The sequence below is a fragment of the Zingiber officinale genome, chromosome 11B, assembly GCF_018446385.1.
Source record: "Zingiber officinale cultivar Zhangliang chromosome 11B, Zo_v1.1, whole genome shotgun sequence".
NCBI classification, from domain to species: domain Eukaryota; kingdom Viridiplantae; phylum Streptophyta; class Magnoliopsida; order Zingiberales; family Zingiberaceae; genus Zingiber; species Zingiber officinale.
Genome location: NC_056007.1, coordinates 27,502,375 through 27,520,504, shown reverse-complemented (window position 1 = coordinate 27,520,504; position 18,130 = coordinate 27,502,375). Strand labels below are relative to the sequence as shown.

Below are 18,130 nucleotides of genomic sequence, written 5' to 3'. Positions count from 1 at the left end.
TAAAAATTCTTTAAAAATTCTTTAAAAAATTCATTTTTAAAATTAAATTAAAAAATTCTTTAAAAATTATATAAAAAATTCATTTTAAAAATTCTTTAAAAAATTCATTTAAAAATTCTTTAAAAAATTCATTTTCAAAATTCATTTTAAAAAGTCTTTCAAAAATTAATTTTAAAAATTCGTTTTCAAAATTCACTTTATTAATTATTTAAAAATTCATTTTATAAATTATTTATAAATTCATTTTCAAAGTTCATTTTAAAAATTCTTTAAAATTCTTTAAATCATTTTAAATTTTTTAAAAATTATGTCAAAAAACTTATTTTAAAACTTATTTTTAAAATCATTTTAAAAATGTCTTTTAAAAATAATTTTAAAAATATATTTTAAAAATCATTTTAAAAATTCTTTAAAAATCAGTTAAAAAATTTTCTTATAAAAAAAGAAAAAAAAACCATTTTAAAAATTCTTTGAAAAGCCTTAAAAATCGTTTAAAAAATTCTTTTAAAAACTTTTAAAAAATCATTTTAAAACTAAGACACTTAAGTTAATTAAAACTTAAATTTAAATTTTAAATTTATTTAAAATTATTTTTAATTTTTAATAATAATAATAATTTAAAAGTTAGATATTTTATAAAATGATTAAATCACTCAAAATTTAAACTTTAAACTTAATTAAGTAATTAATAAGTAAATAACAAAAACGTAATTGTTTAAGTGTAACCTTATTTGAGAACTAAGGTGATTAGGAGCTAGATTTAAACTAATTAAAAATATTAAATTGACTCTAATTCTTTTAATCAACCTTGACTTTACATTAAAATATTAATGAAAATTTTAACTATTTTAATTATAACACAATTAAAGATTGACTTAAATTGAACATTACTTAACTTTGTTTAATAACTTTAATAAATTTAACTTCAAATTACTACAAACCTTAAACTAAGTTAATCCTACTTAAAAGGAAGTAAATGAAAAGTTAAATTATAACTAACGCTTTCATTAATCAACTCAATCAATTAGTATAAAATTTAAATTATTTTAATAAGTATTAAATTATTGAATCAAGTAAATTTTAATCAATAAATTATTGATAGTGATTAATTGTTATTGAATTAATAACAACTTATCTTATTTAACCTTAAACTAAAATTTAACTTATTACACCTGAATCTAAAGTCAATTATTTTTAGAATTATTGATTAATCAAACTTAAATGAACAATTATACTAATGATATAGAAATAATTATATAAATATTACTAAATCCCCTAGAACACTTAGGTACAAAAATATGTTAAGGCTGCAAATTTTAACATACTCAAACCTTAAGGTTAACTTAAGAGGGAATAATAAATTAAGGGGGAGTAATAAATTAAGGGAGAGCAATAAATTCAGGGGGAGTAATAAACTCAGGGAAAGATAAATTAAGGGAGAGTAATAATTTAAGGGAATATCAAATTCAGAGGGAGGTTCAATTTTTTTAATATATTTACTTAAAAAATTATGTCAGATTTAGGGAGAGATTTAATTATCTTCATACTAATTTTCCCATTATTTGAAAAATATTTTCTTATAAATATTTTCAATGTGTTTGAAAATTAACTCATATAAAACTAAGTTGTTTTTAAGAATTGGATCCAACTAAGTTTTGAAAATTCATTTTGAAAATTAGATTTTACTTAGTTTTGAAAATTTGATTTTTCAAAACATATTTTGAAAATGTAATAAAATTAGTTTTGAAATTTGGAACTTACAAACTTATGTTTTGAAAATTGAATTTTACAAGCTTAATTTTGAAAAATAGACTTTACTCGATTTTGCAACTTAGCTTTTCATACTTCATTTTGAAAATTATATGCTACTTAGTTTTAAAAACATATTTTTGAAATTTTATTTTGAAAATTGGAGGTTAAAAACTTAGGTTTGGAAAGAGATTTTACTTAGTTTCAAAAGTTGGTTTTGAAAGTTGGATTTTACAAACTGAGTCTTGAAAAATAAAATCTCATTTAGTTTTGGAAACTTGATTTGAAAATTGGACTTAGCCCTAATAATCATTTTTTTTTGTAAAAATGATATATTTGAAAATTATGTTTGCAAAGCTTATTTCAAAAATTAGGTTACATTTGCAAATTTTAAAAATTTTTACAAGTTCAAAAGTTATCTTTCTAAAGCTTTAAAACTTAGTTATTTTTTAACTAAGATTTTAAATAAAATATTCTATGTTTTCATCTCCCCCAAAAAGATCTGACTTACATTTCTAAATTTTTTACCTTACATTTTTTAAAATTACCTTGTTGTTCTATGTTAATTTTTTGATGAATGCCAAAGGGGGAGGGTTAGGTGGTTAAGTTAGTTAAACAAAACAAACATCAAAAATAACAAAATTTAAAAGGCTAACTTAACAACCTTATACTTGTTTTTATTTGCATATTTTTTTTCACTAACTTAACTAGGTTGTCATTGCATCAAAAAGAGAGAGATTGTTGGTGCGGTTAGCACTAACGGTCTAACTTAAGTTTTGATGAATGACAAAATAGGTTAAGTTAGTTTTATGGTTATCTAACACTCTGATCGAGTGTACAGGAGAAGCCCAGCTAGGTCGACGGGTCGACCGGATAGCTGGCATGAAGTCCAAACAGGTCGATGGGCTGACCGGATGTTTGGCATGAAGTCCAGCTAGGTCGACGGGCTGATCGGATAGCTGGCACGAAGCCCAGACGGGTCGAAGGGCTGACCGGACATCTGGCAGGCAAGCGAAGGTAAGTCACTTGAGGGGAGTGACTGTGAGGACGCATTCCCAGGAAGGAAACTTAGGCGCCGATCCGACTTAGATCCATTTCGAAACTCTAAGTAGAGATCTTGACTTGATTCCGGTCTCGGAGAGACGGAATCTAGCTAATACTCTAATTGTTTAACTTAAACTGTGCTAACTCCTTGTTTTGCAGGATATATACATCATATGTTTGCCTCCGGATTAACGTTTTCTTGTAGGAAGGAAGCTGCTGGAAAACTGGGGTCCGAGCGCCCGGAGGTCCGGGCACTGGGGAGGGATTCGGGCGCCCGGGAGGTGAAATTCTATCCCAGCGTCGCCTCACCAAGTGGAGCTCACTGATTGGCTCGACTACGTCACAACCAGGGCACCCTGAAGATTCCAGACACCCTGAAGGTTCCAGGCGCCCCGAACCTCCTATATAAGGAGGGTCAAGGCTGAAGCTCCAACAATAACTCACAATCAGCTCTTCTGTGCTCCTGCGACGCTGCTAAAGCTCACCGACAAGTTTTTTTTCTGTCTTATTTTTCATAATTGTTGATTGTTTTGTTTACTAATTAATTCATGTACTTAACTTTTAATATTCTATCAAATTATTAGTGATTACCCATCGAAAGCACCCTTGCATGTGGACCTTGGAGTAGGAGTCACCAAATGCTCCGAACTAAGTAAAAGGTTCTTGTGTTAGCATTATTTTGGCCTTCGACTTTTCCGCTACGTACTCTTTCGAAAATTTTTAATTGATATTCACCCCCCCCTCTATCGAATGCTACGATCCTGTTGGTTGCTACTCGGAAAACCTATAGGTTCCACTGTATAAAAATTTTGTACAAAGATCTGAACCTTTTCCTAGCTACCATGTGTTCTTTTAAATTAAATTTTGGATCGCCTGCGGAACTTAACACGTTTGATCCAAAACTTAATCTATTTGTTCTTTTAGGTTTTGACTTGGATCTCCTGCAGAACTTAACACGTTCGATCCAAGTCTCCTTAAGTTATTAATTCCATTAAATATTAATTTCCATAAAAGGTTCCCAGTACTGACGTGGCGAGGCACATGGCCTTCTTGGATATGGGAGCAACCGCCACCGACTAGACAAAACCTTTAATAGAAAGCTAATATTTAATTTCCTAAAATAATTTTAGGTTAACCAAAGAGAACAATCAAATCACAAGGAAAAGAAAAAAAAAACAAAAGAACACAACATCGAAAAACATATTCGAAATACTAGAACGTAAGCCTCTTGTATTTGGTATTATTTCCATAAATAACTAGCATGATGCGGAAAAGGAAAAACTACTAGTTATACCTTCTAGAAAGACCTCTTGATCTTCTACCGTATTCCTCTTCTAACCTCGGACGTTGTGTGGGCAACGATCTACCAAGATGAGAAAACACCAACCACCTTCTTCTCCTCCAAGCAAGGTTCGGCCACAAAGGAAAAACTTCACCAAGGAGGAAAACCAAAATACTAACCAAGCTCCAAGAGATGCTAGCTTTCTCTCCTTCTTCTTCTTCTTCTCCAAGTAGTATCCGGCCACCACAAGAGCTCCAATGGAAGAGGGAGATTCGGCCACCACAAGAGGAAGAGAGGGAGAGGTTGGCCGGCCACACCAAGGAACAAAAGAGGGAGAGAAATAATAGATCTTGTGTCCCTTGAAGGCACCCTCACCCATTCTTTTATATTCCTTGGCCTAGGCAAATTAGGAAATTTAATTACAATAAAATTTCCTCAATTTCCTTGACATGATTTAATTTAGAAAAATAAAATAAATTTTCCAAATCAAACTTCAATGGCCGGCCACATCATTGGAGAACAAATTGGACAAGTTTTAATCAACAATTAAAACTTCCTAATTTATTTCCGGAAATTTTAAAAAATAAAATTTCTCTTTAAAATCTCTTCATGGTTGATAAAAGGAAATTTCTATAATTTTAATTTTATCAACATGTGAATAATTCTTAAAGAGAAAATAAAACATCTCTCCAATCTACAAATAAGGAAAGAGATCTAATCTCTTTCTTTAATCTTTTGTAGATCTTTTACAAGAGAGATATTTTAATTTTAATTCTCTTTAAATTATATCTTCCACATAATAATAAAAATTAAAATTAAATTTCTTTTTTAATTTATTTTGGCCGGCCCTACTAGCTTGGGTTCAAGCTAGGGCCGGCCACCCAATAATATACCTAGGCCGGCCCTAGCTTGGTTCCCAAGCTAGCTTGGCCGGCCCCTTATTGGTGGGTATAGAAAGTGGGTATAGGTGGGTATAGAACTCTACAAATAAGAGGCTACGATAGGGACCGAGAGGAGGAATTGGTTTTGGTCTCTCGATAAAATTAAGCATCCCGTGTTCGCCCCGAACACACAACTTAATTTTATCAATGATAATTCATTCCACTAGAGAACTATCATTGAACTACCGCACCAATCCCAAATTACATTTTGGGCTCCTTCTTATTATGAGTGTGTTAGTCTCCGTGTTTAAGATATCGAATGTCCACTAATTAAGTGAGTTCGACAACTCATTTAATTAATATCTAAGTCCAAGAGTAGTACCACTCAACCTTATTATCATGTCGGACTAAGTCCACTGCGGGGTTTAACATGACAATCTTTATGAGCTCCTCTTGAGGACATTATCAACCTAGTATCTCTAGGACACAGTTTCCTTCTATAATCAACAACACACACTATAAGTGATACCATTTCCCAACTTATCGGGTTTATTGATTCAACGAACTAAATCTCACCCATTGATAAATTAAAGAAATAAATATCAAATATATGTGCTTGTTATTACATTAGGATTAAGAGCACACACTTCCATAATAACTGAGGTCTTTGTTCCTTTATAAAGTCAGTATAAAAGAAACGACCTCTAATGGTCCTACTCAATACACTCTGAGTGTACTAGTGTAATTATATAGTCAAGATAAACTAATACCTAATTACACTACGACCTTCTAATGGTTTGTTCCTTTCCATTTTAGTCGTGAGCTACTGTTTATAATTTATAAGGTACTGATAACATCATCTTCTGTATGTGACACCACATACTATGTTATCCACAATATAAATTAAATGAACAACTACAAACAAATGTAGACAATTAGACCAAATGTGATTCTTTATTCATAATGAATGTTTACAAAGCTTAGGCTTTCAGTATACACTCCAACAGATCCAACATTATCAATTCTAATTGATCCAGGATCGCCTCCGACAATTCTGCACTGACAAGACAACATATTAGTCAAAATAATGCATCAGCTAATTGGTTGTCCTTGCCGTCAATGTGTTCAAAGTGCACTGGTATCCCAACCCCCGTGACATAGTCGGTGAAGGCTATCCATCGAACTCTAGAGGGCTTGTTATTTGAGGATTTGCCAAAGAAACTGATATCGCTTGGCAATCTATTCTAATAATTAAGCTCTCCTTGTCAAGATAATAAATTTTTAGCTCCTCAAGTGAGTTCATTACGACATCTATTTTTGCATCAATTGTCGATTTTGGGAGGCAGAACTTTCCATTGGCGTAGGCATAGATTTTTTCTTGCCCTCAAGGGTCTGTTTTGTCTTTTTTCCATTTGCATATACCTCCCCAACCTTCCATGCAACCATCCACTTCAAGGATGATATAGCAATCTTCTGGGGGTAGTTCAAGGTCTGAGAGTTGCTGAATTAATTCTTTGATTTGTTTGACCAAGACCTAATCCTAATGATTCATCCTTTTGTAATTAAAGACCATACATTCTTTGCCCTTAACCTCCTTTCCCGTCTTCAGATCTATTGTTGCACCTGAGTTGACTATGATGGCGGTTGTCCTATGGTGACTATTGCTTGGCCTGATGACTCCGATTTCTAGCAAGGCTTTGACATGTTTTGTGAAGGCCTCCTTTTGTTGTGGAGTCAGATGCCTTAGCGATCTATCTTCTATTGTAAAATTGGGGTTCTTGATATCCAGCTGGCAGGTGATTTGGTTCTTCACCCAGTGTTTTAAAGGATCTTCACCAATGTATCCCTGATCCTTTAGTTCCTTGAGGAGTTGGCTAAACTGTTCTTTAACCCTTGGATAGGATGGCCCAGTTGAGTAGCTGACCAGCTCCTTTATTTGAATGTATTCCTCCTCTTCTAATTCAAGCTCCTCAATGGTTGCAGCTGATACAAATGATAACATATTAATAGTAGTAAGGTTTTTATAAAATGTTACCGTATCTCCTTCTATTCGAAGACCCCCATGCATAGCTCGAATGAAGTTGCAGCCTATGATCATTTGTATATTGTCACCCAATATCATTGGGAAGCTGTAGGTGTAGGGTATTCTAAACACATTTTTCCCAATAAACATACGACCTTGTTTCATCTTCATGTTGGCGGTCTGTTGTGAGTTGATACCAATGAAATTAACCACGAAAGTATTCTTCTCTAGTGCTTCAGTAGGCACTGATTTTTGGTTTACGTAGCATGTGGTTGCTCCAGTATCTAATATTGCTTTGAGAGGAAACTTTGGTATTCCTAGAATATCTATTTCTATCACCAGGTTGTAGAGCCTCTTCCTTTGCTTCACCGGTCGAGCGTCCGGCCGAACATGAAGCTCGTGCTGTGCTATGCTTGGCGAGACTCCCGGCAACTCGTGAGTCGACCAAGCGAAGACGTCGCAGTTCTATTGGAGGCATTTGACCAGCCTCTCCTTCTGGCTCACCTCCAGGTCGGACACTATGAACTTAGTGGAGTCTGGTCGGGCAGGGTGGATCTGTACCTCTTTTTTTTTTTCATAAACCAAGGAAGGTGGCTTTTCACTTATTGCATTTACCTCGATCCGTTGACCTTTCCGAGCGACCTTTGCCTTGACTCTGACCATTTCCACATAACTTCGCCGGGCTGCCAGCTGGTCTCCTCGGACTTCTCCCACTTGATCTTTAACGGGGAATTTTATCTTTTGACAAAATGTTGAGACGATCGCTCGGAACTCGTTGAGAGCCGACCGTCCCAGGATCACATTGTATGCGAAAGGGGCGTCGACCACGATGAAGTTAGTGGTACGCGTTCTCCTGAGCGACTCTTCTCCCAGCGAGATAGCCAGTCTGGTCTGGCCGATCGGGAGGACCTCATTGCCTGTGAACCCGTATACCGGGGTCGTCATTGGCAATAGCTTGGCTCGGTCAATTTGAACTTGATAGAACGCCTTCTTGAAAATGATGTTGACCGAGCTGCCTGTATCAATAAATATGCGGTGGATATTGTAATTAGCTATTACCGCTCGGATAATGAGGGCATCATCATGGGGGACTTCGATTCCCTCGAGGTCCCGGGGCCCAAAGCTGATCTCGGGCCCGCTCGCCTGCTCCTGGCTGCAGCCGACCACATGGATCTTGAGCTGCCGAGCGTGTGACTTTCTGGCCCGGTTCGAATCTCCTCCTGTGGGGCCACCGACGATGATGTTGATTTCGCCTCGAGCTGCGTTGCTTCTATTCTCTTCCTCCCTAGCAGAAGGTCTTGCTCGCTCTTGCGAAGCTTGGCGATGGACCCTCGGTTGCCGATTCCGCTCGGGTGATTCCCTAGCCCCACGCCGTCCGGTATCCTGGTGTCAGTGTCTCCGATCGGGTGAAGGGGATAGACGACGATAGCTTCGGGGAGTGGGGTGAGTGATCGGCGGAAGGCTTCGACAATCTCGGGTGTTGTGGGTGGCTGACTGATGAAGTGAACAGAACATGGGAGTCCATACCTTTCCCTTCGGTTAAGGCCGCTTGGCTGCTACATGTTGGACCGCATGCGGCCGGGGTTCGTGGTGTGGACTTTCTCCCTCGGCCCGAGGTCCCCTCGGTGGTTGGTGGTTGGCTTGGGGCTTCCGCTCGGCAGTTGCCGGCGGCTCGGACGACACTTCTTTTTTCCTCGCCGCCTGGGCTTCCTCCACGTTGATGTACTCATTGTCCTTATTCAGCATATGGTCGTAGCTGCGGGGTGGCTTTCGGATGAGGGATCGGAAGAAGTCACTGTCCACGAGCCCTTGCATGAACGCGTTCATCATGGTCTCCGAGGTGACCGTCGGGATGTCCATGGCCACCTGATTGAAGCGCTGGATGTAAGTTCGGAGTGACTCCCTCAATCCTTGTTTGATGGCGAACAGCCTAACGCTGGTCTTCTGGTATCGCTTGCTGCTCGCGAAATGATGGAGGAAAGCCATTCGGAACTCCTTAAAACGGGTGATCGACCCATCCGGCAGCCTCCGGAATCACCGTTGCGCCGATCCCGAAAGGGTGGTGAGGAACACTCGGCACTTTACACCATCTGTATATTGATGTAGTGTGGAAGTGTTGTCGAACTTACCCAGATGGTCATCCGGGTCGCTGGTCCCGTTGTACTCTCCGATCGCCAGGGGCGTGTAGTGCCTCGGTAGTGGGTCTCTCAGGATGGCTTCAGAAAATTGACGGTTGATCCGCTCGGGGGATGACTCAGCCCGAGGCGCCTTCCCCTTTATAGCATCCCGTATGGGCGCTTCTTCTGATGACCCTTGATTGGCCTGTGCCAGCTCGGACGGAGTCTGGAACAATGTCCGATGAAACGGAATAGGGGCGGGCAGTGCATTCCCTGGAGTGTCGGTTTGACCTTTATTCTGTGCCCATGTGGAGTATTGCTCCGGTCGGTCCTCCTCCACCGCTCAACTGCCTAATGCCGAAGTTGCATGTTGTGGTAACCGCTCGGCTAGCGCCTTCTGCTGCTGCTGCTCCACGATTTTCGTCGCTCTTGCCTCAATAAGGGCGTCTAGCTCCTCCTGAGAGAGTGTCACGGTGTGTGGTCGTCCAGCTCCTTCCATCTTCTCTGCTCAGATTCAGGTGTCTTCCCACAGACGGTGCCAATTTGATCCTGTCCGAGCTATGAGTTATTGGAAGCTGGGGACGTGGCACTCTCTGCTGACTCCGTGTATACGCAGGGATGATGTGGACCTCCAGCGAACCTGCAACGAAGCCGGTCCGGGAAGGGGTTCCCGGCGACGACCCTCCGACGCTCAAGTCAGGCGAGAAGAAAGATGAGGCGAAATAAGGAGAACTGTAGCTATAGTGTATCTGATTGCATACCTTCGTCGAAGTCTGAGGGTCCTTATATAGGCCCCCGGGGAGGCGTGTGCACGCTCCTCGATGCGTGAGCGCTTCCCCAAACATACTTCAAAATGGATGTGTCGGAAAAGCACGCCTGAAGCCATACCGCAACTGTCCGAGCATATCTCTGACATGACGGTGGAAACTTCCACCGTACGATCTTCTATCTGGTTCAGCCGCCGATCATGCTGTCTGTCGGCGGCACATATCTCGAAAATGATATCTCTAGCCGTCCCCTTTGTACTCTTCTGCACCTTCTGTCTTCTATCGGGCCGAGCGAGAGAGACACTCGACCATACTGGTCGGACCGAGTAAGTGGGCCGCTCAGTCATATGCTCGGCTGAATAGCGCCTATGTTAGCCTACGACCCCGCTGAGCGGCCGCTCGGCCCAGTCAACTGTCGTATGTGAATCCCTGAGCGTCGGAAACTCGAACCTTAGCCTTAGCGGAGTTATCTCCTTGTCGACCTGACCTTCTATCGCGGTCGCCCAGAAAGGTGGCTTCTCGTTCGGCTCACCTTTTACGTCGATCGTCTCGACATTGACCTCCACGTGTCCTTAACCTCTGTCCGTATGGAACCCCTCCTTTGCTACCGGATCAATGGTAATGATAATTTTTTGGGTCTACTTGAAATGATTGCAGATTTTGATCCAATAATGCAAGAATATTTTTGACTCATTCAAGATAAAAAGATTCATTATCATTATCTTAGTTATAAAATTCAAAACGAGTTAATATCTATTCTAGCCTCCAAAGTCAAGAATGCAATAATTAAAAAAGTAAAAGAGACAAAATATTTTTCAGTAATTCTTGATTGTACACTGGATGTAAGTCACAAAGAACAAATAACTCTCATATTAAGATGTATAGATGTTTCAGAGACTCCAATTAAAACAGAAGAGTATTTCTTAAAATTTATAAATGTAAAAGATACAACTGGTTTAGGTCTTTTTAATGAATTGAAATTTGTTTTACAATCTTCAGACCTTGATATTGATAATGTGAGAGGGCAAGGTTATGATAATGGATCTAATATGAAAGGCAAAAAATCAAGGTGTGCAAAGAAGATTGCTTGACATTAATCCTAGAGCATTTTATATGTCATGTGGTTCTCATTCTCTTAACTTAGTTGTTTGTGACATGGCAAATTCTTGTGCTAAAGCAAAATCATTTTTTGGAGCATGTCAATGTATGTACACCGTGTTCTCTAATTCAACAAAAAGATGGAATGTTTTGCTTGAATATATTGATGGTTTAACTTTAAAATCATTGTCAACTACAAGATGGGAAAGTCATATTGAAACAGTCAAAGCAATACTATCTCAAGCTTCCCAAATTAGAGAAGCTTTGTTCAAATTAGCAGAAATAAGTGAAGATAGAAAATTAAGTAGAGATGCTGAAACGTTAGCATCTAGTGAACTTTCAAGTTTTGAATTTATATTAAACCTTGTTATTTGGCATGATATTTTGCATAAAATTAACTTAGTTAGTAAAAAATTACAGTTAGAGGATATGCGTCTTGATGTTGCTGTAAAACAATTGGTTGGTATTGTTTCTTTTTTTGAAAAATATAGAGAAAATGGTTTTGCTTTAGCTATGGTTGATGCAAAAAAAAATAGCATTTGATATGGAAATTGAGTCTGTATTTCCTACAAGACGTAAAATTAGTAGAAAAAGACATTTTGATGAGATTACTAATACTAAAAGGGAAAATCAATCACTGGAAGAGTCTTTTCAAACAGATTATTTTATCTTAGTAGTCGATATTGCTCTTGGGCAATTGAAAAGTAGGTTTGAACAGTTGCAATATTTTGAATCTATATTTGGGTTCTTGTATGATGCAAAATTAGTTTCAATGGATGATGATGAATTGATGAGTTCTTGTGTGAATCTTGAAAATACTTTAAAAAATGGTAACACTTCTGATATTGATGCAAAATATATATTTTCAGAATTACAAGTTTTGCAAGTAATGTTACCAAGTGAATCTTATGAAACAAATAAAAAATGGTCTTCCATTCAAATATTAGAGTTTTTAAAAACAATGGATATATTTCCAAATGTGATGATTGCTTATAGGATATTATTGACAATACCCGTGACAGTGGCATCTGCCGAAAGAAGTTTTTCGAAATTAAAATTAATAAAATCTTATTTACAGACCACAATGACTCAAGATAGGCTAAATGGATTAGCAATTTTATGCATTGAAAAAAATATTTCGAAAAATATTGAATATGATGATATTATTGATGATTTTTCCTTTAAAAGTGCATCACGAAGACACTTTAAATAAGTTGTCTCTGTTTGTCTTACTGATCCTTCTACACTTGCTAGTTTTGTAGCAGTATATACACTTTTTAGACCTACATTTCCTGGAACTTATGACAAAGATTGAGAGATATACACCTTGTTTTACCCCGTATGTCTAATATCCTTAGTTTCATTTTTTATGCTTTTGTTTGAAGTGTTTGTTTACATGAATTGATTTGCTGTTAGGAATTGTCCTTTGCTTTTCCTATCCCTAGCCAATATGCATATTGTTGCCGCTAGAATGCAAAAGATATTAATTGATTAATTATTTTTTTTATATTTGTCAGGTTACTCAAGTCAGTACTTTGTATTGATTCCCTCAGTTCTTTTTTATTGTTTCAGTCTCATCTAAGTTGCCTCTTGAATTTCCTGATGGAACAACTCCAGTAACATGCCATGTTTGCATATATGATGATTCTTCATATAGTGAGGTTGATGTAGGATCTAACATATATGATGATTTTTCAGATAATAAGGTTGACGTAGGATCACTTTTAAACCAAGCTATAGTCCCTCCATTGCCTACTGATAGTCTATACATGGAAGAAGTGCACGCTAAGGTTAGTATGCGGTATTAGTTGGACCCTCTCCTATTTGATATTGCTTCTAAATGATGTTTCCAGAACATCAATAACATGTTATTACTTAAGTTTCTTGTTTTAACTTTATTTGTGTGATTCTAAAACATTCCACCACCACCGGTGGCATTCATTTCTTTGTTGAATATGTTGATTGAAAAGATGTAGAAATTCTAAATATTGGTTCATTTTTGTAAATTTCCTAGAAATGAGCTTTCTTTTTATTCCTTGTCTGTAGCTTGGAAAGGAATTATGGTTCACTGTTGGATGTCAGTATATTCCTTTTGGTGCATCACCACAGGTAAGTTTATTTTTCCTTTCTCTAGTTATGGTATGCTTCCTTAAATTATCTTCCATCATCTCTAGTGGAAATATTGCTGTTATATATTTAGTAGTCACTTCTTTCTGACATGTCCCTACACATCTCTATTTTCCTCAATAAATTGTAAAGTTTTATCACAGTTTCACCTAAATGTGTTTCCACGACTTACAAATTCTTATGTGTTTCCACGACTTACAAATTCTTATGATTTTTGTAGGATATCTGGACTGAACTTGGACCTCCTTGTGGAATCTATCAGAAGCAAATAATTCTACCGTTCAAATGTCTTTTTTTTGTGCTTTACTATTTTGAACTCCTGAGTAATACTTTATATGGACTAGTATTTAAATTTTAATCTTAACCTGAATAAATTGTTTAAGTTTTAATGAAAAGGTAAAATTGGGACATAATTAATAGTTCTGCCCAGAGCCTTTAAACAACCGGCTCTGCATTAGGTGGACACGAGAAGATAAACAAACTTTATCATAAACAACGGCTAGGTTATTAGCTAACTGACTATTGGTAACTTTGGATGTGGAAGCAAGATTAAGGTATTCAAGGCTTGAGGTTCGGAAGTTCTGGAGAACATAAGTTATATGCAATGTCAATAGATCGGTGGTTCTTAAAGTTATACTAGAACTAGCAAATACAACAAACACAGGGCAGTAGAGAACCTCAGTCGCATCTCAACACAAAGCATGCATGCCAGCTTCTACACGAATTGCTTTAAGTTGCGCTCCATTAAAATCATCTGTCGATCTTGCAAGTTCTTCAAAATTCACATCAGAATGCACATTCATTTTCCTTGAATGGATCTAAATTTTGTTAACACGAGATCGTCACAACAGATAATACTGTAGCCTAACCGACATGATCCCCACTAAATCCCTTCATTGGTTAGAGCCTCGAGCATGGTAGCAGCCTTACCATAAGAAAAAAAAAAAAAAAGTATTTGCGCACTAAACATAATTGATGATACCTGCAAAATTCGACCTCTTGCCTCTTCAGATGGATGAGGGAACTCTATCTTGCGATCTAAACGTCCAGAACTCATAAGAGCAGGATCAAGAATGTCAGCACGATTAGTTGCTGCTATGACCTATTAAACAAACAAAAACACAAACACTGAGAGGAAGTAAAATGTGGGAATTTCAATGCTGCTTTGTCCCAGTTATGAGAGCAAAAACACCAAATCATTAGACCATTTCCAAAATCTTCTGTCCAGATGACAGAAAAAATGAAAATAAAATGTAGAGACGGGCAACCAGTGTTTAACCAGGGTTTTGTAAAACCATATGGTTCAATGAGAAATATATATATATATATATATATATATATATATATAGAAACCAGGAAAAAGAACTGCAACAAGTAAAAGTGAAAAAATCCAGGCTTTAATAGTGGTGGTCTCAGGATTGAAGACCTGGCAACTGTAAGTTGTTATTAAGTATTTTATTATTTTAATAGTGGTGGTCTCAGGCTTTAAATGTGGTATTTTGTTTATACTTCCTGAGATATTCCTATCTATAAATTGGAAAAAATAAGGCATAGTTAGAAATCTTAGAACATGAATCAAAGAAACAGAAGTAAGAATGCTGAATCTATGGAAGTTAGAGAGGACTAACTTCAACTTAATATTTATCAGCCTACACAAACTTTAAGTAATTCTGATTCCACCATAACAACCTATTGAAGTCAAGCAATAAGAATGACCTTTATGTGCTCATCACTGCTAAAGCCATCAAGCTGGTTTAGTAATTCCAACATAGTTCGTTGTACTTCTCTGTTTCCATTTTCCTCGCTGCAATGGTGTTGCAAAATGATGATTTTTCAGTCACTTAATTGTAGTACATGGAATGGCATCATATACTGAAAAAAATTTTCTGGTTACGTAAAGCCCCTGTGAAATGTATCCAATTGAGAGTTTGATATGAGCAACTACTTTATAAGCAAGAATGACATTGGATATAATCAAATTTCTCATTCAGAATGTTCGCTTTGACCAGAGCAATTTGATAGTCAAAACTATTTAGCTACCAGTGAAAGAAAAGGCTTGTTCCCACATATTGAAGGAGAAAAAACCCATGTTGCTTGAACTGATTAGCAAAATAATTTGTGTATGAAAGAAAATGTTTCTGCATCTTTATTTAACCAGAACTACATTCACTAAATTCAAAGGATAAAACAAAGCTATAAAGTATGACAATGACAAGGATATTGTATTACAATGCATGAATTTTGATTTTGAGTTGTTTGGTGCCTATTCTAATTTGGTTTATTAATTTTAAATTTGGCAATCAATTAATGGGATAATATATTTTTCTTATTTACCTAGTCTTCATTAGGATTGTATTGTATTTTCTGATTTGCTTAATCTTTATTAGGATTGATTCTAGAAGCAGCGATGTCTTGTGTAATATTCAAATTTCAGTTGCTAAAAATTTTCTATGATTAATCCCTGTAAAAATCTTCTCTTGTGAGATAGTCATCTTTTCTTCTCTTTGATAGGTAAATTTCCTTCTAATGTTCTGTGTGATATGGCGACATGATTTGGTGTTGCCCTAATTGATATTAGATTGAATTCATTTTCCACACCATACTTTATTCTTTCTGTTCAAATGCAATCCATCCATTTGTGTTGCCACCTCCACATCTCTAGCATCAATCCATGTACAACATGTCACGCCCTTAGAATATACTTATCTGTCAAACCAGACGGTACCCCCTAGTGACAATATGAAAAATACGATATCAAACTCAGATTGAGCCAATTAAACATCAATGCAAAATAAAAACATATTAACTTTTTAAATAACAATACGTGTATGTATGCATGTACACATGAACACACTCAAAAATCCAGAATACAAAGAAACTATAACCATAAACAACAGAAACAACAAAATGAAGCAGCTCAACCTAAATTCAACTCGCAAGGGACTGGCAACCAGGACTTCTAAGAGACACACATTCTCTATATGCGAACCTGGAGGATCAAAGAAAAATAATGGGTAGTGAGTATAATACTCAGTGTGTATAAGAAAATAGTGTATGAATAATATACTATCAAGAGATTAAAGAATACAGTCTCAGGTAAAATGCTTACTAACCAACGTAAGTGTCCCAACATAATCACCAACTAACCAAAAGTATAATCAATAATATAACACTTCACTAACCAGCTCAACCAAGTATAACCAACAAATCGGGAGTACTCATAATACATCCAAACCAGCACGAACAAATGCATGACCAATATATAGCAAGCACATAACAAATACTGCAGGACAAACGCACTACTACGAATGATCCTGTGGGCAACAGTCAGGGTAAATAACTAGTAACTCTGCAGGAAAACGCTTTACCATGGATGATCCCGTAGGCAGACAGGATGAGGTAGCTATCTAGCTCCCCTATCACTGACTGCGGGAGAACGCTCTACCACAGATTGCCCCCCATTAGTAGTCAGGGTATGTAACTAGTCACTGTCTATGGGAGAATACTCTACCACGAATGGTCCCGTATAGACAGGATATATATCAATGGTCACTAACGACTCTCTCAACCACGAATAGGAGATAATGATCGTTAGAAAATAACAACGTAAAAATAAGCGGAAAAAGTCTAATCACATCCGATGTAACACATTATAATCATACCCGTGGTCTAACCTCATTAGCGTATAGGCATAGGCCTAAATAACAACAAGGGTCTATAAGGATACTCAATACCCTATACTACGATATGAAATAACAAACTATGGTATGATCGTCCTAACAAAGTACAAACTCAAATCATCTACCAAGGTGTCTAGTAGAATATCCAACGTCCTACACTAGGTATGGTAATATCATGCATACATATAAACACAATCATGAATAACAAACATAATTGCATAGATATCAACAATAAGTCAACATATAAGGACAAACAATAAAGCACCAAACTCATGAGCAATATAGAATATATTTAAAGTAAGCGAGTAACTGCGACCTAACTAAAATATGACAGTAAACCATCATGCACTATAATCAAAGCTCTCAAGAAAATAAGCAGTATCTATCCACCTCGAATACAGATCATATCATAATGGTCTTCAAGTCAAAGGATTTGCCTCAAGCTCAAATCTACAAATATAGGATACAAAGCAAAACTAAGCATTTATAATACGTGTTCACATTAATCTTTTCATCCGTTCAATAATTCCATTGACTACAAATTAATTAAATTAATCTCATAATTAGTTGATCAACCCATTAACAATAATTAATCAAATATTATCTAATTTATCAAAACCAATTATATGGGGTTAACTAAGCACTAATTGTTATTATTGATTAATCTATGCATTAATTTGATTAAGCAATTGATGTGTTACGCTGGTAATTCAATTAATCATTTAATTAACTTATTAATCACAACCAATTACTAAACTAATTACCAATGAAACTCTAATTAAACTTACCTTCAGCTTCTCCTTCTTCGACAGCTTCTTCTCCGACAATGTGACAGCCAATTAGCGATGATCCTGATCTAGTCACGTTGAGAAGACATCGACTGCTGGAGGTGGTACTACGGCGCTGGAGGCGATGCGTGGTGGCTGTGGCAAGACATGGCAGCTGGGAGAGAAGCAACTTTCAAGCAGGCCCGGGGAAACTGTCACCGGGTCTCGCGAGAAGCAAGGGGCGTGATCTAGAGCTAGGAAGTTACAATGGAGGGTTAGTTGGCAGCAACAACAGGGAAGGGAAAGTAGGCGCCTGTTACATCACTGCAAGTGTACGGTTACGTTGTCAGTAATAATAAAAGATATCGTATTCACAGGGACTGTTGATTAAGCACTAGTTAACTTTCCACGACGAATTATCTAGACAAACACAAGATTGAGTAGAAAGAAAGTAAGAGAAAGAAAGAGGAAAGAGAGAGAATAGATCTTGAGAGGGGTTGAGCAAGAGGATGGTGGATGATAGATTCTAGGATTTCGATTTCCTTGTAATGCTAAGTGATGTTACATAGATTGCTTAATTTCTATTCTCTATGTT

At 36.8% G+C, this 18,130-nt stretch overlaps 1 pseudogene; it reads right to left on the bottom strand.

Moving 5' to 3' along the window:
* Positions 1-18,130, bottom strand: part of LOC122033846 — a 121,357-nt pseudogene that overhangs the window by 30,586 nt on the left and 72,641 nt on the right.